Here is a 26,476-nt window from a genome sequence, read left to right as displayed (position 1 = left end):
AATCATATGATTCTTTTATTTATTTTTTTTCAACGTTTATTTATTTTTGGGACAGAGAGAGACAGAGCATGAACGGGGGAGGGGCAGAGAGAGAGGGAGGCACAGAATCGGAAACAGGCTCCAGGCTCCGAGCCATCAGCCCAGAGCCTGACGCGGGGCTCGAACTCACGGACCGCGAGATCGTGACCTGGCTGAAGTCGGACGCTTAACCGACTGCGCCACCCAGGCGCCCCTATATGATTCTTTTAATAGAAATAGAAAAATAATTTAACAAAGTAAAACATCCATTCATAATAAAAACCCTCAACAAATTAGAGTTAGAAAAAACATACCTCAACATCATAAAGGCCATATACAAAAAAAAACCCACAGCTAATATCAACCTCAGTGGGGAAAAACTGAGAGCTTTTCCTCTTTGTTCAGAAACAAGACAAGAATGTCCACTCTCACCACTATCATTTAACAGTACTGGAAGTGCTAGCCTCAGCAATCAGACAACAACAAAAAAAATAAATGGCATCCATATTGATAACAGAGTAGCCAAACTTTCATTATTTGCAGATGACATGATACACTCTATGTAAAAACAGAAACACCCCAGCAAAAACATGCTAGAACTGATACATGAATTCAGTAAAGTAGGACATGAAATCAACATACAAAATATGAACTATTGGGACTTCATCAAAATCAAAACTTCTGCACACTAAAGGAAACAATCAACAAAAATAAAAGGCAGCCTTGAATGGGAGAAGATATTTGCAAATGACACATCTGATGAAGGGTTAGTATCCAAAATATACACTTTATAAAATTCAACACCCCCCAAAATAACCCAGTTAAAAAATGGGCAGAAGACATAAATAGACATTTTTCCAAAAAAGACATACAGATAGCCAACAGACACATGAAAAGCTGAAAATCACTCATCATTATGGAAATACAATCATAACTACAATGAGCTATCACCTCACAGCTGTCAGAATGGCTAAAATCAACAACACAAGAAGCAACAGTGTTGGTGAGGATGTAGAAAAGGGGGAACCCTCTTGCATTATTGGTAGGAAAGAAAATTGGTGCAGCCACTCCAGAAAATAGTTTAGATATTCCTCACAAAGTTAGAAATAGCACTACCCTACAATCCAGCAATTGCAGTACTAGGTGTTTACCCAAAAAATACAATAATAACTGTAAGAAATACATACACCTTGATGTTTATAGCAACATTATTTATAATAGCCAAGCTATGGAAGCAGCCCAAATTTTCATTGACTGATAAATAAAGAAGTTGTGGTATTGTATATAAATGATAGAATATTATCCATATATATGATAGGATATTACATATATATATATGATAGAATATTAGCCATAAAAAAGAATGAAATATTGCCATTTGCAAAGATACGGATAGAGCAATAGAGTATATTGCTATACAAAATAAGTCAGAGAAAGGCAAGTACCAGAGGATTTCATTCATATGTGGAATTTAAAAAACAAAACAAAGGAACATAGGGAAAAGAAGAGAGAGAGAGAGAGAGGCAAACCAAAAAACAGGCTCTTAACTATAGAGAACAAACTGATGGTTACCAGAGGGGAGGTGGATAGGTGGATAGGTGAAATAGGTGATGGGGATTAAGAAGGGCACTTGTTGTGGTGAGCACTGAGGGATGTATAGAAGTGTTGAATCACTATATTGTACACCTGAAATTAATATTACACTGTATGTTAACTGATTGGAATTTAAATCAAAATTAAAAAAAACTGGACATTTCATGTCTCAGTCATTTCTCATTGAGAATTGTTTCCATGTAAATAATCAGAAATGTGGCTAAAGAATTTGTTAAAATTGTTCTTTGAAATAGTATTATAATAGCACAAAGAACAACCTAAATATTCACAATAGAAGATTGTATTAGTTGAGATGCAGAAACAGATACAGAAATAAACAGATATAGAAATGTTACAGGCCAAATAGTGGGGTTGTCAACAGACATTCATCCGCAATGAAAACTGCTTGGGTTATGTTGTCAACGAAAAGATAGTGACTACAAAACTACATAGAGTATGATACCTATGTTGTAGAAGAATATGCATGTGCATGCATGGACTGTGAAGAAATAATTAGAAAGAAATAATAGTTGAAGTTCCTAATACTCATTCCATATATTTACTGTATTTATCTCTAGAATATGGGATTATATGTGTTTCTTCTTTTCACTTACATAAAATTTATCAAGTCTCCAAAATTAGTAATGTTTTATTGTAAGACAAGTATGTTTGCATCTATATTGTGTATGTGTGTGCATGCATTTTCCCTTATTGGAATGTTCTTTGTAAGCACTCTTCATTTATTTATTTTTCTTTTTTATTTCTGTCATCATATTTACTTTTGTTTTTATTATTTTCATAATGAAATATAAATAACATACAATATTACGTGAGTTTCTGGTATACAACATATTGATTTGACAATTCTACATTTCATTTGGATAACAACTGACCATCTTCCATGTTTAAGCTCAAATGTCCCTTTCTGAGATTTGCCTTGCCATGTTACTTTGATTTGCCATGTTACTTTGATTCTCATAGATATTATTTTTACCTTGTCATTTTTCTGTCATATTCTTATCCTACATAACAGTTATTGACATTTTAGCAGCATATTTAAATACTTACTTGGCCTTATCTCTTCAATATCTGACTGCCCCATGAGAACAAGGATCACATCTATTGTGATACCAATTGTCTGATATTTAGTAAAGGCTCAAACAATCTTTGCAGAATGAAAGACTTCTGAATGTACATCATCTTACACAGTTTTCTCCTGGTTACATTTACTGATTCCTTAAGAAGTTTTGTTCTTAAGCTCATTAGTTCAAAACTCAGTGAACCACTTCTTTTAGGTGAAGTATTCTTCCACATGAAATATTCTTTTAGTAGTCAAAGTTATCTCCTTAGTAGAACTAAAATTTGTGGAAATTTACAGTTGTGAGCACACTGATAAACAATTCAGTCAACATTTCTCAATTTGAAAAGTAAAATGTTAATATTAAATTCTTGTCTTTTTTTTCTTTCACTTACATTTTAACATTTACTTGACACCGTGAAAGATTAATGAAGCTCCACTACTAACACATCAATGGACAAATAAAGACTTCATTTTCCCTAATACAGGTGACATATAGTAATTAATGTTGGTTGAGGAATGGCTTATATTTCTTGCTTTTCAAATATCAATTTGAATATTTTTCCATAATGTTGCAATAGTGAACTTGCACAATGTATTTCAGAAATGCTACAAGTTGAATAGTTAGAATTTAATTTTGAATGCAAATGCATAAAAGTTACACAATATACACAATACATTTTCTTTAAAAGTTAATTTGTGAAAATGTCACCAGCTTGAGTTACTGTAAAATGACTGAGAAAAGAACATTGATACAATGAAGGATTTAAGGAGCTCAGATTTCAAAGAAGTGATTAATTGTCTACTTAAAATAAACTGCAACATGGCAGTTAAAATAGAAAGATATGACATTTTCAGTGACTGATGTGTACTTAAAGGCAATGCACAAAAGATAAGTTGCTAAAAATCAAGGGAGATATGCAAGATAAGGCATTAAAATCTTTGACTCAAAAAGTCGGATTTTCAATCTATATAACCCTGAGAAAATTGGAAAAGAGCATCTAAAGAGTGGTGTGAAGAAAAATAAGTGTATTATTTAACATAACATTTAATCTCTATTAAGCTAAAAAATAAAGGCCATTTCTTGTGTATTTACAAAATGTAAAATGGCAGATGAATTGAATTACTGAAGATTGATTACATTAATGGCTCTAGTTCTTAACCCCTCCTTGTATATGTGTCCTTTGCTTTGTGACTTTACAGCTCCTCTTACTAAAGGGACTAGGTTTATTTCCTTGACACTTTGTTCTGAATTTGGCAACAAGAATTGCTTTGGCCAATGGTGTGTTAACAGATGTGGTGTATGTAGAGCCTTAACAAAGCATTTGTGTATTTTGACTTCGGCTCTTGTGACTTAACCATCACTATGAATACGTGCCCAGGTTTGCTTTGCTAGTAGTTAGAATAGATAGACCAGAACCAGCTCACCCCCTTGTATCAGCCATGGTCAACCTAGTTCCACTGACGGAAAACAAATACCTGATTGTGTGAATAAGTCCCACTAAGGCCGGTAGAAAATTCCAAGTAACCCTCAGACTTTTGAGCTAAGTCAATGCTTTTGTGTTCAGCCATTGGCACTTGGTCTGTTGCACATCATTTTGAACAATAGCTACTATTACATGTGGACATGGTCATTACTAAATTTCAGACTGTTTGCCTGAATAGGTCAAAAATATAAATTAGGAGTTTCCTTACTAGGGACACTGCAGCCATAATTCTCTAAATGTAATCTTTGTGGAATCTAGTTAATAAAGATGCTTCATCAGCTACTTACTCTACGCAGAAAACTGTGTCATTAATATGGGTATAGTGACTAAAAATCCTGAATATTCTAGGACTGATCAGATATATGTTTGAAAAATAAAGCCATGGTAGCCATGGGACATTTAAAATATTCAAACTAGGATAGTGGTCAAGTGGCAAAAACTCTACGTGGAAAGGAAAAACATATTCAAAGAAAAACCTAACTAGACAGCTGTTAAAATGCCTGCTAAACTCTTCTGAAGGAAATGCCATGTTCAAGTTTAGTTACAATTTATCAAAAAGGCTTATAACTGAAGAAGAAGAAGAAGGAGGAGGAGGAGGAGGAGGTGGAGGAGGAGGAGGAGGGGAGGAGAAGGAAGAGGAGGAGGAGGAGGCGGTGGCGGCGATGAGATAAAAAGAGAAGGAAAGGGAGAGGAGGAGTAAGGAAAAGAAAAAGAGGATAAAGAAGTCACTATCAGCAAGAGGACAATTATTGAGATAAAAGCAAAGTTTTCAGTACTATTGGCAGAGCTTGTTTTCTCTAAGGAAAATTTTGAGGAAAGAAAATTAAAATGCCTAGGAACCATTCCCTAAAAGAGATACTCAACATGTTTCATAGAAAAATAATTGAGCAAGACACAATGGAAGTTACCAAGGGCAGAGTGATCCACCCTACTAGAGGAATAATGTTAGGAACAATTTGTAGAAAAATGATACATATCAGTGCCAAAAACTTCAATAGATAGCTACACACACACACACACACACACACACACACACACACACACCCCAAAGCAAGTACGACCAAAATAAACAAACAAGGACATAAATAGATGATTAGAAGGAAACATAAGGATAAGAAATAAGAATGGAGAGAAGCCTAGGTCTCATTCTCGTATAAGCAATCCACTAAAAGTAATTGACCTAGAAATCTTGTCAGCTTTTACAACATGGTCCAAAACAAAACAACAACAACAACAACAACAAACACAATTTTTTTCACAAAAGGAAATTAAAAAAATTGTATTTATTTATTTATTTATTTATTTATTTTTTTTTTTGAGAAAGAAACAGAGCGTGAGCAGGGAGGGGCAGAGAGAGAGAGAGGGAGACACAGAATGTGAAGTAGGCTCCAGGATCTGAGCTGTCAGCAAAGAGCCTGATGCAAGGCTCTAACTCAGGAACCATGAGATCATGGCATGAGCTGAAGTCAGATATTTAACCGACTGAGCCACCCAGGCGCCCCAGGAAAATTTTTTACAATTTATTTTATATCTCATTTGGTGAAACATTTGCACTACTACCTTCTGATTTAATCCTCTTCGAAACCATTATTATATTCCTCCAAAAACAGAGAGATTGGCTTTCAGGAAAGTTAGAAAATTGGCCTCAAAGTACACAACAGAGAAAACATTTGCACCCATTTCAACCTCCAGTAGGAACAGTGAAATGGTTGGTACACGAATCATAGTTTGAGATAAATAATATCTCATGGGGGAGAAATAGGAGCACTATAGTACACAGGCTAGAAGCAAGATTTTTGATGTCGGAAGCTAGTTTGAAAATTGTTTTGCACTGATAGTACTTAGAAAAATTAAGTTCTTTAATTGCCAATTTTGTTAAGTAAATAAGCAAAAATGATAATAGAATCTATTTCATAAGGGCATTAGCACAGACATATTGTTGGGATTCAAGGCCAGCTCTTACTTGTGGTTGTGGTGGCTGTTATGAAATAGAGAACTTGAGTGCTTAGTAATAGGAAGGAAAGAACCCATGCTTTGGAACTTCATTTGCAAACAGGCTCCAACATGAACTGTCTGGGACTCTTAGAATATGAGGTAACATCTCTACTTTTTGTTACTGTTTTCTTCAGATAGCTCTAATATTTTCAAAATTTGAGGGGGAGGTTGTGCTTGAGGGAAAAAAAAATGAATTAAAGCTACTAGTCCCGTGCCTGAAACATAGGATGTATCAGGAATGGTAGCCATTAGTGCCAGTTCAATTATTTAGGTTTATTAATAGTTAACATGTATTAAATTACTTAAGTGATATTTAAAAGGAGTTGTATAATTTTTGGCAAACAAAGAAGAAAAAATGTTGCTTGAGTGTTCTCTATTCCTTGCTCAGAGTTATAAGCGTATGTCCCTAAGATTCTACAGAGATGGCTTATTAAATTTTAAACTGTAAGAAACTCAAAGAAAACTTATTTAAAATCTATTTTATAGTTGAATAGTTAAAGGTTCATTATTTTGCAAAGTCATTTAAATAACAATGACATGGCATAGGTAAGAATTGGGTTTTATGGTATTTGTTTCAGTGGAAAGAAGTCAGTTTCAGAAGGCATCATCCAAGAAGCTGAAATATGAGATACAACCCCAAAACTTGATAAACATGAGTGGGTAAGCAAGAAGGGAAGAATTACAGGGTGAGTTAAGTAAACAAAGAAAAGTGCACAGCTAACTTTAGAAAGTGAATTGCTCACTATCTCTGAAAGGGACTTTCCATATAGAGCACTAGCCAGGATTGGTGAAAATATAAGTTCAAGGTCTTATAGAGTTGTGAACGCCTGAATTATGTGGACATTGTCCTTTAGAGATGGACAAGTCACTGGATGCAATAATAAAATTGACTTTCTGAAGTATCTAAGGACATTTACGACCAACTGGAGGGCTAGTGAAAGGGAGAAGAAAGCACTATTATTTTTTTTCTTAAATGTAATTGGTAGTCAGCAGTACATAGAAATTCAACATAGAAGATAATGCATATAGTGTATGAGGATGTACACAGAAAAGGAACAAAGTCCCACCAATAATTGTTACTTTCAAGTGAATTAATAAATAACAGATATATTTAAAAGGACTTTTAAATAGGTTTTTAAGGCAGCATTAAGAACAACTTTGTCATGTATATAAATACCTTTACAGACAGGATGTTTCACTGAACACAAAGCATACCATTAGAAAAAAATGATTATCTTTGCTTCAGGCAGATAGCTATTTGTGGCTTTGATTGTCATTTCATAACATCTTTTGAGTGGCAACCAGCCTTTTACCTTAATTTTCTGATTTGACAGTTTTCCTCATGGCAAAGAATCATTAGTTCTTATCACCAAAGTTAACATATAAAATTAACCATGTCAGTAAAAACGCATTAATTTCCATTTGACCCTTTTGGAAATTGAGAGAACAGTCACCAAAGCAACCAGAATCCCTTGTCAAAATATCAAAATTATACTTCAAGTTTAAATACAACACATACATACATACATTTTATTTTCTTTGCAATGTAGATTGCTGTAAAGCCAGGGTGTAAGTAACAAGAAAAGTGGCTCAGAACTCGTCAAAAGTATATTTGTATTTTCTGTGACTACTGCGGTTTAGAAGATAAGGCTATATGTCCCAGGGTTTAATAATCTGGGGAGGATGTGCACTAATACAAGTGAAAATAACTGGCCTCCTGTTACATTTACAATCATCTTCCTTATTCACTATGATAATATAGCTTGAAGGAAATTGTAGTAGTGTTCTTCAAAGCCAGAGTTTTTCATCTTAACTCTGAAAAGCTTTGACAACCCCTAAAAGCATATATCTATTACTGCTATTAAAATATGCCTAAATAAATATTGACAGAAGAACTGTGAGATACTAGTACAAAGAGTTAAACATTGTATTTTACTAGTATGTGATTTTAAAAAAGACAACAGTGTGCCATAGTAAAGTATATCTTTCAAGTAGCTGTTGTTGTTGTTGTTGTTGTTGTTGTTTTTTATAGCTTACATTTTTTTTCAGGAACCACGTTCTGGTTCTGAACATTAAGTTATAAACCAGGTGCACTATTGACTTCAAGACAGAATAGAATAACTATCCAAGCATTAAATACAATTGCGCCCTCTGAATATAAAGACCAATTTTTTAGTCCTTACTCAGTCAAAACTATCTTTAGAATCAGTGGGAGTGCTTACTAAATTAGGAATGAATTGGATTTAATAAACCCACAGCTGTGTCCATTTTAGCAAAGCTTTTTCTCTAGGATTCATCGTATTTTTTTTTATTTTAACTAATGAAAAACTGTTTTGTATTACAAATATGATGAATAATTAAACAACCAGAGACTAATTTTGACAGCTCTATTTCTAAAAGCCTTCTTGAAAAGATAGCATCACTAGAGTAACATAGAACACTCATGTAAAAAAGCTAGGGTTTAAGGCAAAATTTAATACTTTAAATTGTATTTACTTCCTATTTCTATAGTACCATCTTATGGGTGTCTTTTGGATCTAAATAAAAAGAGCCTGTAGTCTAAATGAATTATTTCAAATAAATGAAGAATCCGAGGTGGGGGCGGGTAGGAAACTATATATAGAAATTTGGCAAAAGCACTAGGCTGAGGTTTGGAATCTTCCCATTCTCCCCTCTTCTTCTTTTCAGAGGACATAGAAAGGGAAAAAGCAATAATAAAACATGATTGCTTCCTATGATTATGACATTCTAAAGGGAAAGCAATTTTTGCATTAATATCATGAAAAAATCCTTCTGAAACACCCAGAAACAGCTGTTTTAAATTCATCCGTAGCAAATGTAAAAGTAAATACTCTTGAAATTATGATGACAAAATGTTCATCTCAGCAATCAAACCATACTTCCCCTCTGAAAACATTTGTATGTGGTTGAAATTAGTTTTTCCACCCCTGTGTGGTAGAAAGATCCACACTGGCTCCCATAAAGCAAGGTGAACCAGGGTAGTTCATTTTGTAGTTGTTGATGTGTTATGCACGACCAAGTAATGCCTATGATCTACTCACATGTAAAGTTTTAGTTTCAAGCAAAAGTGAGTGGAAAAACTCAACCACCAAAGTGATTCCCAAAGCCAACTTCAAGAAATAATTTTACTAATTTAAAACATTAATAACCGCTTTCTTGAAATTTTACTTTCAAACAATTCCTTAATTAAAAATGTGTCCTATGGGGCGCCTGGGTGGTGGAGTCGGTTAAGCGTCCGACTTCAGCCAGGTCACGATCTCACGGTCCGTGAGTTCGAGCCCCGCGTCAGGCTCTGGGCTGATGGCTCAGAGCCTGGAGCCTGTTTCCGATTCTGTGTCTCCCTCTCTCTCTGCCCCTCCCCCGTTCATGTTCTGTCTCTCTCTGTCCCAAAAATAAATAAACGTTGAAAAAAAAATTTAAAAATGTGTCCTGTACAATTTCTAAAATGAATATTACAACACAATTTCTTCAAAAATTTGAAAGTATAAGTTAAAAATATGCTTTAATTTTTTAAATCTCTGTATTTGCACATATGAATACAAACATGAGGTCAGTGAATGTAAATATGTAATATGAGATGTAAAATAATGTGTTACTATTACAAGGTTAGATCTGTATCAACTACAGATAAATTAGACATAATCTACATTGTCTAAAACAACTGAGTAGGGGTGCCTGGGTGGCTCAGTTGAGCATCCAACTTTGGCTCAGGTCATGATCTCGCGGTTTGTGAAAATTCGAGCCTCACATCGGGCTCTGTGCTGATAGCTCGGAGCCTGGAGCCTCCTTCAGATTCTGTCTCTCCCTCTCTCTCTGCACCTCCCCTGGTTGTGGTCTGTCTCTCTCTGTCTCTCAACAATGAATAAATGTAAAAAAAAAAAAAATTTAAATAAAAAGGAAAGGAAACTGAGTAACATGTAATGAAAAAGTATATAATCATAAACAACCATGAATAAACATAAGTTTGTTCTTATTGATAGATTATAAAAGCTTCATCCAAAGACAAGATTACAATTATTTACATTGCTTTAAAGCAGGATATAGTTTTTAGAATTAAGAAGATGGCGGCATAGGAGGACTCTGGGCTCACCGCACGTCCTGCTAATCACTTAGATTACACCTACACCTGCCTAAATAACCCAGAAAACCGCCAGAGGATTAGCAGAACGGAGTCACCGGACCCAAGTGCAGACGAGAGGCCCACGGAAGAGGGTAGGAAGGGCGGCGAGGCGGTGCGCGCTCCACGGACTGGCGGGAGGGAGCCGGGGCAGAGGGGCGGGTCGCCAGCCAAGCAGAGCCCTCGAGTCCGGCTTGCAAAAGCGGAGGGGCCTGACGGACTGTGTTCCCACAGCAAGCGCGACTTAGCGTCTGGGAGGTCATAAGTTAACAGCTCTGCTCGGAAAGCGGGAAGGCTGGAGGACAAAGGGAGGGTGAGCTGCGGAGCCCCCGGACGACAGAGCTCAGTTTGGCGGGGAACAAAGGCGCTCGCCAGCGCCATCTCCCCCGCCCATCCCCCAGCCAAAATCCCAAAGGGAACCGGTTCCGGCCAGGGAAATTGCTCGCTCCGCACAAACACCCAACTCTGTGCTTCTGCGGAGCCAAACCTCCGGCAGCGGATCTGACTCCCTCCCGCTGCCACAGGGCCCCTCCTGAAGTGGATCACCTAAGGAGAAGCGAGCTAAGCCTGCCCCCCCTGCCGCCGTGCACCTTGCCTACCCACCAGAGCTAATACGCCAGATCCCCAGCACCACAAGCCTGGCAGTGTGCAAGTAGCCCAGATGGGCCACACCACCCCACAGTGAATCCCGCCCCTAGGAGAGGGGAAGAGAAGGCACACACCAGTCTGACTGTGGCCCCAGCGGTGGGCTGGGGGCAGACATCAGGACTGACTGCGGCCCCGCCCACCAACTCCAGTTATACACCACAGCACAGGGGAAGTGCCCTACAGGTCCCCACCACACCAGGGACTATCCAAAATGACCAAGCGGAAGAATTCCCCTCAGAAGAATCTCCAGGAAATAACAACAGCTAATGAGCTGATCAAAAAGGATTTAAATAATATAACAGAAAGTGAATTTAGAATAATAGTCATAAAATTAATCGCTGGGCTGGAAAACAGTATACAGGACAGCAGAGAATCTCTTGCTACAGAGATCAAGGGACTAAGGAACAGTCACGAGGAGCTGAAAAACGCTTTAAAGGAAATGCAAAACAAAATGCAAACCACCACGGCTCGGATGGAAGAGGCAGAGGAGAGAATAGGTGAACTAGAAGATAAAGTTATGGAAAAAGAGGAAGATGAGAAAAAGAGAGATAAAAAAATCCAGGAGTATGAGGGGAAAATTAGAGAACTAAGTGATACACTAAAAAGAAATAATATACGCATAATTGGTATCCCAGAGGAGGAAGAGAGAGGGAAAGGTGCTGAAGGGGTACTTGAAGAAATCATAGCTGAGAACTTCCCTGAACTGGGGAAGGAAAAAGGCATTGAAATCCAAGAGGCACAGAGAACTCCCTTCAGACGTAACTTGAATCGATCTTCTGCACGACATATCATAGTGAAACTGGCAAAATACAAGGATAAAGAGAAAATTCTGAAAGCAGCAAGGGGTAAACGTGCCCTCACATATAAAGGGAGACCTATAAGACTCGTGACTGATCTCTCTTTTGAAACTTGGCAGGCCAGAAAGAATTGGCATGAGATTTTCAGGGTGCTAGACAGCAAAAATATGCAGCCGAGAATCCTTTATCCAGCAAATCTGTCATTTAGAATAGAAGGAGAGATAAAGGTCTTCCCAAACAAACAAAAACTGAAGGAATTTGTCACCACTAAACCAGCCGTACAAGAGATCCTAAGGGGGACCCTGTGAGACAAAGTACCAGAGACATCACTACAAGCATAAAACATACAGACATCACAATGACTCTAAACCCGTATCTTTCTATAATAACACTGAATGTAAATGGATTAAATGCGCCAACCAAAAGACATAGGGTATCAGAATGGATAAAAAAACAAGACCCATCTATTTGCTGTCTACAAGAGACTCATTTTAGACCTGAGGACACCTTTAGATTCAGAGTGAGGGGATGGAGAACTATTTATCATGCTACTGGAAGCCAAAAGAAAGCTGGAGTAGCCATACTTATATCAGACAAACTAGACTTTAAGTTAAAGGCTGTAACAAGAGATGAAGAAGGACATTATATAATAGTTACAGGGTCTATCCATCAGGAAGAGCTAACAATTATAAATGTCTATGCGCCGAATACCGGAGCCCCCAAATATATAAAACAATTACTCATAAACATAAGCAACCTTATTGATAAGAATGTGGTAATTGCTGGGGACTTTAACACCCCACTTACAGAAATGGATAGATCATCTAGACACACGGTCAATAAAGAAACAAGGGCCCTGAATGAGACATTGGATCAGATGGACTTGACAGATATATTTAGAACTCTGCATCCCAAAGCAACAGAATATACTTTCTTCTCGAGTGCACATGGATCATTCTCCAAGATAGATCATATACTGGGTCACAAAACAGCCCTTCATAAGTTTACAAGAATTGAAATTATACCATGCATACTTTCAGACCACAATGCTATGAAGCTTGAAATCAACCACAGGAAAAAGTCTGGAAAACCTCCAAAAGCGTGGAGGTTAAAGAACACCCTACTAACGAATGAGTGGGTCAACCAGGCAATTAGAGAAGAAATCAAAAAATATATGGAAACAAACGAAAATGAAAATACAACAATCCAAACGCTTTGGGACGCAGCGAAGGCAGTCCTGAGAGGAAAATCCATTGCAATCCAGGCCTATCTCAAGAAACAAGAAAAATCCCAAATACAAAATCTAACAGCACACCTAAAGGAAATAGAAGCAGAACAGCAAAGGCAGCCTAAACCCAGCAGAAGAAGAGAAATAATAAAGATCAGAGCAGAAATAAACAATATAGAATCTAAAAAAACTGTAGAGCAGATCAACGAAACCAAGAGTTGGTTTTTTGAAAAAATAAACAAAATTGACAAACCTCTAGCCAGGCTTCTCAAAAAGAAAAGGGAGATGACCCAAATAGATAAAATCATGAATGAAAATGGAATTATTACAACCAATCCCTCAGAGATACAAACAATTATCAGGGAAAACTATGAAAAATTATATGCCAACAAATTGGACAACCTGGAAGAAATGGACAAATTCCTGAACACCCACACTCTTCCAAAACTCAATCAGGAGGAAATAGAAAGCTTGAACAGACCCATAACCAGCGAAGAAATTGAATCGGTTATCAAAAATCTCCCAACAAATAAGAGTCCAGGACCAGATGGCTTCCCAGGGGAGTTCTACCAGACGTTTAAAGCAGAGATAATACCTATCCTTCTCAAGCTATTCCAAGAAATAGAAAGGGAAGGAAAACTTCCAGACTCATTCTATGAAGCCAGTATTACTTTGATTCCTAAACCAGACAGAGACCCAGTAAAAAAAGAGAACTACAGGCCAATATCCCTGATGAATATGGATGCAAAAATTCTCAATAAGATACTAGCAAATCGAATTCAACAGCATATAAAAAGAATTATTCACCATGATCAAGTGGGATTCATTCCTGGGATGCAGGGCTGGTTCAACATTCGCAAATCAATCAACGTGATACATCACATTAACAAAAAAAAAGAGAAGAACCATATGATCCTGTCAATCGATGCAGAAAAGGCCTTTGACAAAATCCAGCACCCTTTCTTAATAAAAACCCTTGAGAAAGTCGGGATAGAAGGAACATACTTAAAGATCATAAAAGCCATTTATGAAAAGCCCACAGCTAACATCATCCTCAACGGGGAAAAACTGAGAGCTTTTTCCCTGAGATCAGGAACACGACAGGGATGCCCACTCTCACCGCTGTTGTTTAACATAGTGCTGGAAGTTCTAGCATCAGCAATCAGACAACGAAAGGAAATCAAAGGCATCAAAATTGGCAAAGATGAAGTCAAGCTTTCGCTTTTTGCAGATGACATGATATTATACATGGAAAATCCGATAGACTCCACCAAAAGTCTGCTAGAACTGATACATGAATTCAGCAAAGTTGCAGGATACAAAATCAATGTCCAGAAATCAGTTGCATTCTTATACACTAACAATGAAGCAACAGAAAGACAAATAAAGAAACTGATCCCATTCACAATTGCACCAAGAAGCATAAAATACCTAGGAATAAATCTAACCAAAGATGTAAAGGATCTGTATGCTGAAAACTATAGAAAGCTTATGAAGGTAATTGAAGAAGATTTAAAGAAATGGAAAGACATTCCCTGCTCATGGACTGGAAAAATAAATATTGTCAAAATGTCAATACTACCCAAAGCTATCTACACATTCAATGCAATCCCAATCAAAATTGCACCAGCATTCTTCTCGAAATTAGAACAAGCAATCCTAAAATTCATATGGAACCACAAAAGGCCCCGAATAGCCAAAGGAATTTTGAAGAAGAAGACCAAAGCAGGAGGCATCACAATCCCAGACTTTAGCCTCTACTACAAAGCTGTCATCATCAAGACAGCATGGTATTGGCACAAAAACAGACACACAGACCAATGGAATAGAATAGAAACCCCAGAACTAGACCCACAAACGTATGGCCAACTCATCTTTGACAAAGCAGGAAAGAACATCCAATGGAAAAAAGACAGCCTCTTTAACAAATGGTGCTGGGAGAACTGGACAGCAACATGCAGAAGGTTGAAACTAGACCATTTTCTCACACCATTTACAAAAATAAACTCAAAATGGATAAAGGACCTAAATGTGAGACAGGAAACCATCAAAACCTTAGAGGAGAAAGCAGGAAAAGATCTCTCTGACCTCAGCCGTAGCAATCTCTTATTCGACACATCCCCAAAGGCAAGGGAATTAAAAGCAAAAGTGAATTACTGGGACCTTATGAAGATAAAAAGCTTCTGCACAGCAAAGGAAACAACCAACAAAACTAAAAGGCAACCAACGGAATGGGAAAAGATATTTGCAAATGACATATCGGACAAAGGGCTAGTATCTAAAATCTATAAAGAGCTCACCAAACTCCACACCCGAAAAACAAATAACCCAGTGAAGAAATGGACAGAAAACATGAATAGACACTTCTCTAAAGAAGACATCCGGATGGCCAACAGGCACATGAAAAGATGTTCAGCGTTGCTCCTTATCAGGGAAATACAAATCAAAACCACACTCAGGTATCACCTCACGCCAGTCAGAGTGGCCAAAATGAACAAATCAGGAGACTATAGATGCTGGAGAGGATGTGGAGAAACGGGAACCCTCTTGCACTGTTGGTGGGAATGCAAATTGGTGCAGCCGCTCTGGAAAGCAGTGTGGAGGTTCCTCAGAAAATTAAAAATAGACCTACCCTATGACCCAGCAATAGCACTGCTAGGAATTTATCCAAGGGATACAGGAGTACTGATGCATAGGGGCACTTGTACCCCAATGTTCATAGCAGCACTCTCAACAATAGCCAAATTATGGAAAGAGCCTAAATGTCCATCAACTGATGAATGGATAAAGAAATTGTGGTATATATACACAATGGAATACTACGTGGCAATGAGAAAAAATGAAATATGGCCTTTTGTAGCAACGTGGATGGAACTGGAGAGTGTAATGCTAAGTGAAATAAGCCATACAGAGAAAGACAGATACCATATGGTTTCACTCTTATGTGGATCCTGAGAAACTTAGCAGGAACCCATGGGGGAGGGGAAGGAAAAAAAAAAAAAAAGAGATTAGAGTGGGAGAGAGCCAAAGCATAAGAGACTGTTGAAAACTGAGAACAAACTGAGGGTTGATGGGGGGTGGGAGGGAGGGGAGGGTGGGTGATGGGTATTGAGGAGGGCACCTTTTGGGATGAGCACTGGGTGTTGTATGGAAACCAATTTGTCAATAAATTTCATATATAAAAAAAAATAAAGCAGGATATATGTCTTTTTCTCCCTTTATCATATTCTAATTCAGTTATTGTGATTTATGAAGTCTTTAATTCATTTTTTGTTATATATTGAAAAATTGCATGTAGTAAGAGGGAAACAGTTATAATTCTATAGTGATATACTGATATCTGTTGGAATTGGTAATTGTTCATTCACTTTCTTGTTCAGCAGACATTTTTTCCACATATTATTCACTCACTCCTACAAATGTGTGTTATTTATGCTATATGTACAGGGGTACACACTTCTGTGTACTGGAGAATAAAAAACATGGCATAACTATTTTGGGGGGAAAAGGCAGAGTTGAAAAGTGGAATAGCGTGGCATGATACTGGCTGCCAGAATTAAGAAAGTATTTTCCTATGGCAGATTAAAACCAAAGAAACAAGTTGACAACCATTTGCTCTCTAAAAAAGATTAAAAAATCAATGTGTGTGTGTGTGTTTGTGTGTTATGAATGTGTTATGTATGTGTTACGTGTAAGACATGAAGTTAGATCCTTATTATATACAATATAAAAGAAAATAAATTCCTGCCCTAATGGAGTTTATGTTGCTAATGGTAAATATAAATTGTCTAGACATGCTGTGATTTTCAGTCTGATCATGAAGATCACTTAATACTTTGCTGAAAATGTGCTCCTTTAACAATCTCATGGAGCAGTAAGAGAAGCTTTCTTTTGATTTAATCCCATGAAAGGAATGAGGAGTATTGTTATTGTCAATTGTCATTTATAGATATAGGTATATATACATCCACACACCTACACAAACATATATCCTATTAGAAAAATTTATTTACACAAAATTAATGCTAAAAAGTGACATGCTTCTAAAACTGGAAGCCAGAGGAAATATGCATTAGGTAATTCATGTGTTTCTCACAAGAAGACTTGGATTTCAACTGTATCTCTGTCATTTGAGAGCTAGACAACTTGCACAAATTTCTTAACCATTTGTCTTATTTTCTCATGAATAAAATGTGAGTCATAATGTCTATTAGCCTCAAGGGTATATGAAAGTACTTATAAACTACAAAATGATGTGTAATATTTTAATAGATAATATGAAATGAGGGGTAAGTTCTAGAATTTTTTTAAATCTGGAAATTATGTAATAAATAATTACAATGATTAGGAAAAAGAATACTAATTCAGTTTCAAAGTGAGTTTCACATAAAAGTTTATGTGTAAATGGGGAGATAAGAACATTCCATGGGAATCACAAGGAAGGCAGCACAAGTTGTATGATTACCATCAGGCAGACTAAAATTTACAGTAATCTAAATATTGTCAAAATTGTAAGTTCAAGGGCAAAAACAAGAAAAAAATTAATGGTTACCTTCAAAATTGATAAACAAGAAAGCTTAAGATCAAGAGCATATAGGATAAAGTGCATGCATGCTTTTTTTTTGGTTGTTGTTGTTAGAGTATAGAATAATCATGATTAAGAAGGCCTTAAAGCTCAGTGTTAGGGAGAGGATTATTTAGAGGATATCAAGCTGTTTTAAATGAGTTACATTGAATTATGCCCTTGGATAATGTAACAACTTGCAGATTTGATCTTACAACCATTGTCACCACCTGATAAATCACAAGAATAATAACTATTGTCAAAAGTTGTATGTGATAAAAAAAGTCAAATTTCAAAGTAATGGAAAGAGCAAATTCCAGAAATATAGGAAAAAAAGAGTTTGACACATAGCAGTGGCACAAATATACAGCAAAACTATTCTATTTTGAAAATATTTATGAGACATCACCATTTTAAAGAATTATATTCAATTGTGATCATTAAAGATTAACGTAACATGAAATGTACACTCTTGCTATAATCAGGATCCTGGATAAACAGACATGTGATAAGGGTGGTGATAGATTTGCGTACAAATGGTCTGAAGCCTGAAGACGTAACACCAATATTATCTAGGGAAGTGGCAATAGACTTTATATGGGAAATAATTTTTTAAACTGAATACTAAGGAGGCAAAATACAATTTCACACACAGAGACACAAATCCTTCAGCGCATTCAAAAAAGAAGTAAGGCGCCAATAATTTACTAGGAACAAATAATATAAAGCTGGCATAGTGAACAAAACAATAAACCAGGAGTCAGGCAGTATGGTCTGTAGTCTAATACTAAACTACATGAGCTTAGTCGAGGTACTCAGGATTTTATATATATATATATATATATATATATATATATATATATACACATATATATATATAAATATAAATATATATATAAATATATATATAAATATATAAATATAAATATAAATATAAATTATATATATAAATATATAATATTCAATAAATATTAATAAATTATTGATTTAAAATGTTATAATCTATATTAATTATACTTATATTAACAGCTCTATTTTATATAGTAATATATTCTTTCAGGCCCTAGTTTCCTTATTTTTAAGTAAGCATTATGCCACAGTTTTTGTCTTATCTATTATAATCTATACAGAGAGGAGAATTTCACAGTATGTGTCTTGACTTAAACAACAAATTTGTTAAGTATGACTATTAGAAACAACAATCAAAGCTGTCATTCATTAAGTGCTTATATTAACTGTCATGTTTTATCACTGATGGTACATATATGGATAATTTGTAGACCTATAAACTGAACAGTGGTAATTGCAGATGCTTCAATCACTGTATCTACAATGGTCTATTATTAATTTTTTTGGTAACCTGAATAAAGTTCTCTAATGACAATGCTCTGTTTTGGCCTATAGTAATATTGAATATATCTAGCAAATTTGTATACAGCAGAGCACAAGTTGTATTTACCAAATTAGTAGATTATAGAAGTCAGAAAATGTAGCTAAATTAGAACTTTATAAGAATTATGCATTCTGGAACAATCAGCTAGGAGTAAAAACTAAATTTGAAAAGAAAATAAAGGCAAAATCTTCCAATCAAGAGCTATTATCAATGTTTCATATGAGTAGACTATAGACATTTCATCTGATCACAAGAAAATTTGGTTTTAAATTCCTTGAAGGTAGAATATATCTTTTTTATTCTCTGTCTAGAGCCTAGTTCTGTAATCGTGATATAATAAGTCTTCAGTACATCTTTTGAACTGCGCTTACTAGAATTTAAGTGAGTCAACATGTATGATAACTTTAAAACATGGCAATTACAACTTGCTTCAACTAAACTATAATGCCCAAGATGAGGATAGATGAAGTCTAGGTGACTTTGCGCTATATAGATGCAACGTGAGCTATCAAGACAGGATTCAAGGAGCTACACTTAAGGGATTCATTGAAAGTGACTTTAACACTGGACATTAAAAAAAAAAAAATGTTAATCTTTATTTTTGAGAGAGAGAGTGTGAGCAGGGGAGAAGCAGAGAGAGAAGGAGACACAGAATCTGAATCAGGCTCCAGGCCCCAAACTGTCAGCACAGAGCCCTACGCGGGGCTCGAACTCATGAACCCTGACACCATGACCTGAGCCAAAGTCGGATGCTCAACCGACTATGCCACCCAGGCGCCCCTAACACTGGACATTTTAAAATTTATCATAATTTTCCATGTAAATATCTGCTTCATAGATACACTTTGAATTCTGTGTGGAAAATACTATGTGGTAACATGTGGTCTGATAGAACCAAGGGCATGTGTGGTGTTTGCCAATGATGTGGCTTTATATTAAAAAACCAAAACACAAAACCCTTGATTTGTAGCATTTGCTGAATTTAACAGTGTAGATAGTCCCACCAGGGCCAATGTCCAGATATCAATGGACTTTCCAATGCCAGGGCCCCAGCACCCCACCAGCACATAGTGCACTGGGTTATGATGGCACAGAGGAGATGTTCAACAAATGTTCATTGAATAAATACATCTGAGGTTGTGAGGAACAATTATATTGGTAGCTAGCCACAAAGGAAGTAACATATTAGCAATTTCTAAATTGTTGCAATGTTCTCACATAGAAAAAGGACTAGACTTATTCTGAATAGCTCATTGAAGTACACCTAGGACCCAAGTTTAAAGTTTCAAGGGAAAAAAAAATCTGTTTTAAACATTAAGCTAGAGCTCTTTTGTAACACAGTAAAATAAATAAATAAATAAATAAACAAACATGAAGTTAACCACCTGTTTCAGAAATTCCATAGGGACATTCTACATTGAACAAGGAAATTAATGATCTAACTCAGTTTTCAAATCACAATATATCAGATTATAGGCAGCAGATATTTTTTATACTTCCTCAATTAGTTTTAATATATAGGGATGAAAAAGCTATTAATTGATGAAATTATTCTCATTCTATGTACATGGCAGTTACAATACTACAGTTACAATTAGGCATAAATTTTTTCATTAAAAAATTTTTTTAATGTTTAGTTTTTGAAAGAGAGAGAGACAGAGTGCTGGTGGGAGAGGGGCAGAGAGAGAGACACACACAGAATCCAAAGCAGGCTTGAGGCTCCAAACTGTCAGCACAAAGCCTGACAGGGGGCCTGACCCCATGAACTGTGAGATCGTGACCTAAGCCAAAGTCAGATGCTTAACCAACTAGTCACCCAGGCACCCCTAGGCATAATTTTTTTGAAAAATCTACAAACATGAAATTGTCTTCAGTAGTTGAAGGTCATAGTAAGATTTTCCTCATGAAGTTGAAAATTAAAGAAATGACGCTGCCACCACTCAGTGACAGAAGTTGGCTGACCCAGCAGGGTTAGCAGAAGGCTAAAAATAGAAAAACTTTTAAGAATTTCTTTAAATGAGGCAATACAGATGTAATTCTAAACAAATGGGACTGTATTCTGTATTTTTGCATAAACAAGGCCATTGACTGATCTGAAGAGAAAATAAAGGTATTGAACAAACTAGAAATAATAAAATGGAGCAAAGAAGCAAGCGTTCACATAGTTACAATGCCTACGTTTCTGCGTGATGTAGAGAGAATTTTTGCAAGAAAACTTCAAATGTTTCTCGGTCCAGAGCCAACAGTGTTATTCCTGGTAAAGATTTCCCAAATGGGACATTTTGTTACATTAACCAATTTTCTTTAGTTCCTCTCTGTTTTCACAGAAGCACGTCTTGGTTTGCCATGTAACTAGACTGCAGAGAGATACACTGTAAACTTCACAAAAGTATACCTTGGTTAGCACTATATATTTATGCCTAGCACAGCTCCTGGCAAATAATAAAAACTTACCTTTATATACATATATTTTAATCAATGAGTGACCACAGGTACAGCAGCCTTTTTTGATCCTTGTGACATTCCTTATTCTCCATGAGAATTAATGGACTGGGATTCTTTTGTCAGTCTTAATTGTGATGGCACTTAGTTACTCAAAGCCATTTGGTCTCCCCTATGTGCTAAAAAAAGAAAATCTCTATATCTGCAAGTGGACGGACCAGATACAGCCTGCTTTATTCCCAGGCAAATGCATTCAGTTCTTTTATTTAACGTAACCATATTGTTTCATTTTTACATAGACAAATAACTTTTATACAGTTTGTTTTTCCTTATTTCCTCAATTGCCTTATATCCATCATCATAGATGCTAATGTATTCTCCATATTCAGTACACAGTAAGTAAATTCTCAAATAATTGTAGACGCTAGTAGTTGTGGCTTTCTTATTGCTTGCTTGTTTTTGTGTTCTGTTTTGTAACGGATATTATGTACTGAAAATAAATTCTGACTACTAGGGCTCCAGCAAATCTTGCCTTATATACCACTCCAACAGCCCACATCATAGGCTTGTTAGGTAAACTGTGTATGTGTATCTACATTTTCTTATCGTCTACTATCTCCTCAATGCCTTGCAAATTGATTTATGCCTCTATCACTCTCCTGAGACAGCTCATTAAAAGGTTATTTATCAATGGCCAAAGGCAATAATCCTTTCCAAGCACTTTTTTCCCTGTGATCTTTAATGCCTTCAGTGTTGCTCATCTTCCCATCCTCCTGAATACCCTTCTGTCCCCCCACCAGTGAACTGTCATGGCTCCCTTCCAGTCTCTCTCAATTATTATTCTTCTGCCTCTTTCATTAGGTCACCACCGATTTTATACTTTTAGAAAACATTGTCTTCCAGGTGTCAATCATCGACATTTTATTCTTTCTATGCTCTACATTCCCCACTATTCAGGTATAAGGATCAAATGAAGCATATAATACGTATTCAGTATACGGTTTCTATCATCATATTCTTTCTAAAAGTCTAAACACACTTTTATTGTTCACTGGATGTCAGTGAAAAAATGTCTTACTGGCATCTCAAACCCAGTTCCTAAAACTCTAGTCCTTCTTCTCCCAATGACCAGCTCCTTCTGATTATCCTGTATTTGCTAATATGATTACAATGGTTTTAACTTAAGTTAAAAGCTCTTCCCACAAAAAGTCTTAACCTGTGGAGAGCATATGGTTTAGTTAAGTCAAGAAGGTCAGTATATAGAATATATCCAATACATCTAATATGTACGTATATACATAACAATTCAGTGATTTTATAATGAAGGCAGATGAAGCCCAGAGAGTTCAAGTTCCATACAGAATCAGATTTACATCTACTACCTTATGTCCTTTAGAATTTCTTTTTATTTATTTATTTTTTTTAAATTTTATACGTTTATTCATTTTTGAAAGACACAGAGAGAGCACAAGCAGGGGTGGGGAAGAGAGAGAGGGGGACACACAATCCGAAGCAAGCTCCAGGCTCTGCGCTGTCAGCACAGAGCCCAATGTGGGGCTCGAACCTGCGAACCGCGAGATCATGACCTGAGCCGAAGTCGGACGCTCAACCGACTGAGCCACCCAGGTGCCCCTGTTCTTTAGAATTTCTTATGGGAAATATGATTTTGGATATATAAAATATAAACATAAGATGCCGTGAAGGAGAAAGTGAGCTATTTTTCAAATAAGAAATCATGTCAGGGGGCGCCTGGGTGGCGCAGTCGGTTAAGCGTCCGACTTCAGCCAGGTCACGATCTCGCGGTCTGTGAGTTCGAGCCCCGCGTCAGGCTCTGGGCTGATGGCTCAGAGCCTGGAGCCTGTTTCCGATTCTGTGTCTCCCTCTCTCTCTGCCCCTCCCCCGTTCATGCTCTGTCTCTCTCTGTCCCAAAAATAAATAAAAAACGTTGAAAAAAAATTAAAAAAAAAAAAGAAATCATGTCAGGAAAAATAATTTGAACCTTTTGATTGATGGTAGATTATCAAGCATGGAATCGTGTTCTCTGGCTGCCTCACCACATACCTGGAGTCAATTAATATCCTTCTAAAGACCCACAGAGACACAGAAGCCACAATAACTTTAGTTAGGAAACCGTGAAGTTAGGTTTGGGTTGACACCACCAAATCCTCTGTGCTGCTCATTCCTTTTTTTCCACATGTCAATAAGGTGAATTTTATATTTATTTTATCTTCGCTTTAAATTTTACTTTCTATGAGTTGAGGACCTTTTTGTTTGTTTTGCATGTGCTGTTCATTCTTTTCTGACCTGTGCCCCAGGTCAAATAACAGGGTCTTCTTATTTAAAACTCAAATACTTCATAAGAAAAACCTCATTATGTCTTGAACTCAATAAATAGAAATACATATCATTACAATGTATCAATTGTGGGTTATTCTTTAAAGCCCGAAACTTAAGTAGTTTGTTTTGTGAGAGTGAATCAACTGAGCTAGCTTTTCTCAAACTTAGGATTCAATACTCTTAAATATTTAAAGCCTAAAATTTATTATTCATTCCCAGTGCTTATAGACTTTATAGCACTCTAGACCAAAGTAAACAACCCATATTTCCAAATTAACCATATTAATTTGAATATGACAGATGATGTTGAGTTGCTGAACTAATCCTTCTCTGGTACCAAGAATATGGTACTGTGCTTCAGGGCAAGATCCTTTCCGTGTGTTATGTCAGTTTTATTGATAGAAAATCCTCTTCTTTTTAAAAATTTAAAACAAGCAAAATTTTCTTATCTTCAGCATAGTAGTTAAGACTATGGACTTTACAAGCCAAAATGCATGGGTTAAAATTCTGTTTTTACCATCTACTAGCCGTGCACTTAGGCAAACTATGTAATATTGTCAGCGTGAAAAGCTTTGTGTCTCTGGTCTTACCAGAGACACAGTAAAGAATTAGACACCAGCACTCAAAGTGAAAGCAGAAAAGTTTTAGTAAAGCAGCAGTACACTCTCTAGAGGAAAGCTGGCAATTTCCCTGAGGTGGAACTGGCCCCTAGGTTGTTTTGAAATTGGATTTTTATTGGGTCTTTTTGGGCTGGAAGGAGCTGTGATGTAAAGTAGGGTGGTCTCAATGGAGGCTACTTCTAGTTATTTGGGGGACTCCTCCCACAGGTTGGGAGGGAGAGTTTTTGACCCAAGGAAGTTTGTGCTAGAACCATTATGGCAGCCTTTCTTCATGGGCATGTGTGTGTGGGGGGGGTATAACCACAATGCAAATGTATTATAATGAGCCTAAGGGTTACCTTTGGGACAGAGGTGTAAGAGGAGAGCTCATGCTCTGCACCTATGGCTCTTAGTCCCTTAGCCTTAAGGTCCTGGAAACTACAGGTCACAATGGTGTGCCCCCAGGCTTCTACCTTTTTATCACTGTCCTTGTCTCCAGCTCATGTCTTACTGTCTATTATATCATTCCCCACTCATGGACTTGAGACTGAAATCTTTCAGGTTGGGGGGATGAAATTCCTCGGGGCTTTTTTCCACTGTTGAGATCTAGCTTCTCCCTAATAATATCACTGTGCCCCAGTTTCCTTATTTATATTATGGGATGATGACACATTGCAGTGTTGCTAGTATGATTAAAGTAGCTTATAGAAGACTATAGAGCATTTGATGTTAATATTGTTATTATGCAAGAAAAGAGACATATCTTGACACAAAGGTTTTATTAAGTCAATATCTATGATTTTCATTACTCTGGACCAATTAAAGAAATGTAACTTTGAGCCATATTGATCTGTATACAAGCATAAATTCAGGCATTAAAATTTTATGACAGTACCTATAGGTGAGATGGGCTTATCTCCCATGGGATCTTGTGTCTGCAATTCTGCTTTGTCTTCACTAGATGGAGCTACTATTAGTTGAACTGGGTAGACAGATGGAGAATCAAAAGTTGAGAAATCTCAGCTAAAGTTAATTGAATTTCTCCAAGAACAACAACCCCAAAGCAAGTTTTCTTCTTATGCAGTGAAGTAAACCCATCACTTGAAACTTCCTTAATCTCTGGCTGATCTGGACTTGCTTGCTATTTTATAAATTGAAACATCCAAGCTCAAGGGGAAGCCAGTTAATGGTGAAAGATCATATGGTATCTTCCACATTTAAGTCTTGTGCTAGGAGGAAATTTTTCTTTCTAATATAAATCATTGCTTTTCTATTTCACTTAAAACTATAGTATGGAGGTATTTCATAATATTGTACCTATCTCCTTACTCTCCCATCTTCCTTCTTCACACAGACGTACTTACTGTGTTACCAAACATTTTTGCCTGACATGAATTATTGTATTTAATCCTCACCCCAAGCTAGGAGACAACTTTACAGATGAAAAGCCAAAGCACAGAGGCATTAATTATCTTATAAATTCAGAGAAACTGAAGTATGGTCTGCATGCTTAGCCAGTTTATCTCTCACATATGCACATAATCACACACTTGGGGACCAGAGTAATCACAAATAGAAGTGAAAAAACATCAATTCCTTCCAGATCATATATAACTAATAGGACATGATAAGTTAGCCACTTAGTATAAATCATCCTATATACCTTGAAACTATATTTGTTCAGTTGCTAGCAACTGGTATAAATTATATTTGTTCAGTTGCTAGCAATTTTGGTATAAATTAAAAAATGGATATTTGGTTGAATTTAGATTTATAAATTATATCAGTATTACTGAAATAACTTTCCATTACTTAGCTAGGTCATTAACTTGTAAATACAGTTTCCAGTATTGCTTAGTAAAGATATGTAACCTTTTTGATCATTTTAAAAAGATGAACAGAATCTAAGTTCTATTTTTATTAGATTCCATTTTAAAAGTATTTCACTTAACATTATACCTCACAGGAATTCACAGCACTCTATATAAATGATCCTTAAAAACACACTGGTTTTAAAGTCTATCATGATAGAAAATCTTCCTTTGTTTTATTCTGACTATTGCAAATTATTATTATCTGTAGCCTAAGAAAGTTTGGGTATTTAAAATACATAGCACAGTCAACAAATAATTGAAGATATTAGTCACTTGAAATAAGAC

At 36.3% G+C, this 26,476-nt stretch overlaps 1 protein-coding gene across 1 annotated transcript in view; it reads right to left on the bottom strand.

Annotated features, from left to right (window-relative positions):
- CSMD3 (CUB and Sushi multiple domains 3) overlaps positions 1-26,476 on the bottom strand; it is a 1,276,067-nt gene that overhangs the window by 1,227,219 nt on the left and 22,372 nt on the right.

Source organism: Lynx canadensis, chromosome F2, assembly GCF_007474595.2.
Source record: "Lynx canadensis isolate LIC74 chromosome F2, mLynCan4.pri.v2, whole genome shotgun sequence".
Classification (NCBI taxonomy): Eukaryota; Metazoa; Chordata; class Mammalia; order Carnivora; family Felidae; genus Lynx; species Lynx canadensis.
The sequence above is the reverse complement of the archived record's forward strand: the minus strand, read 5'-3'. Positions and strand labels throughout refer to the sequence as shown.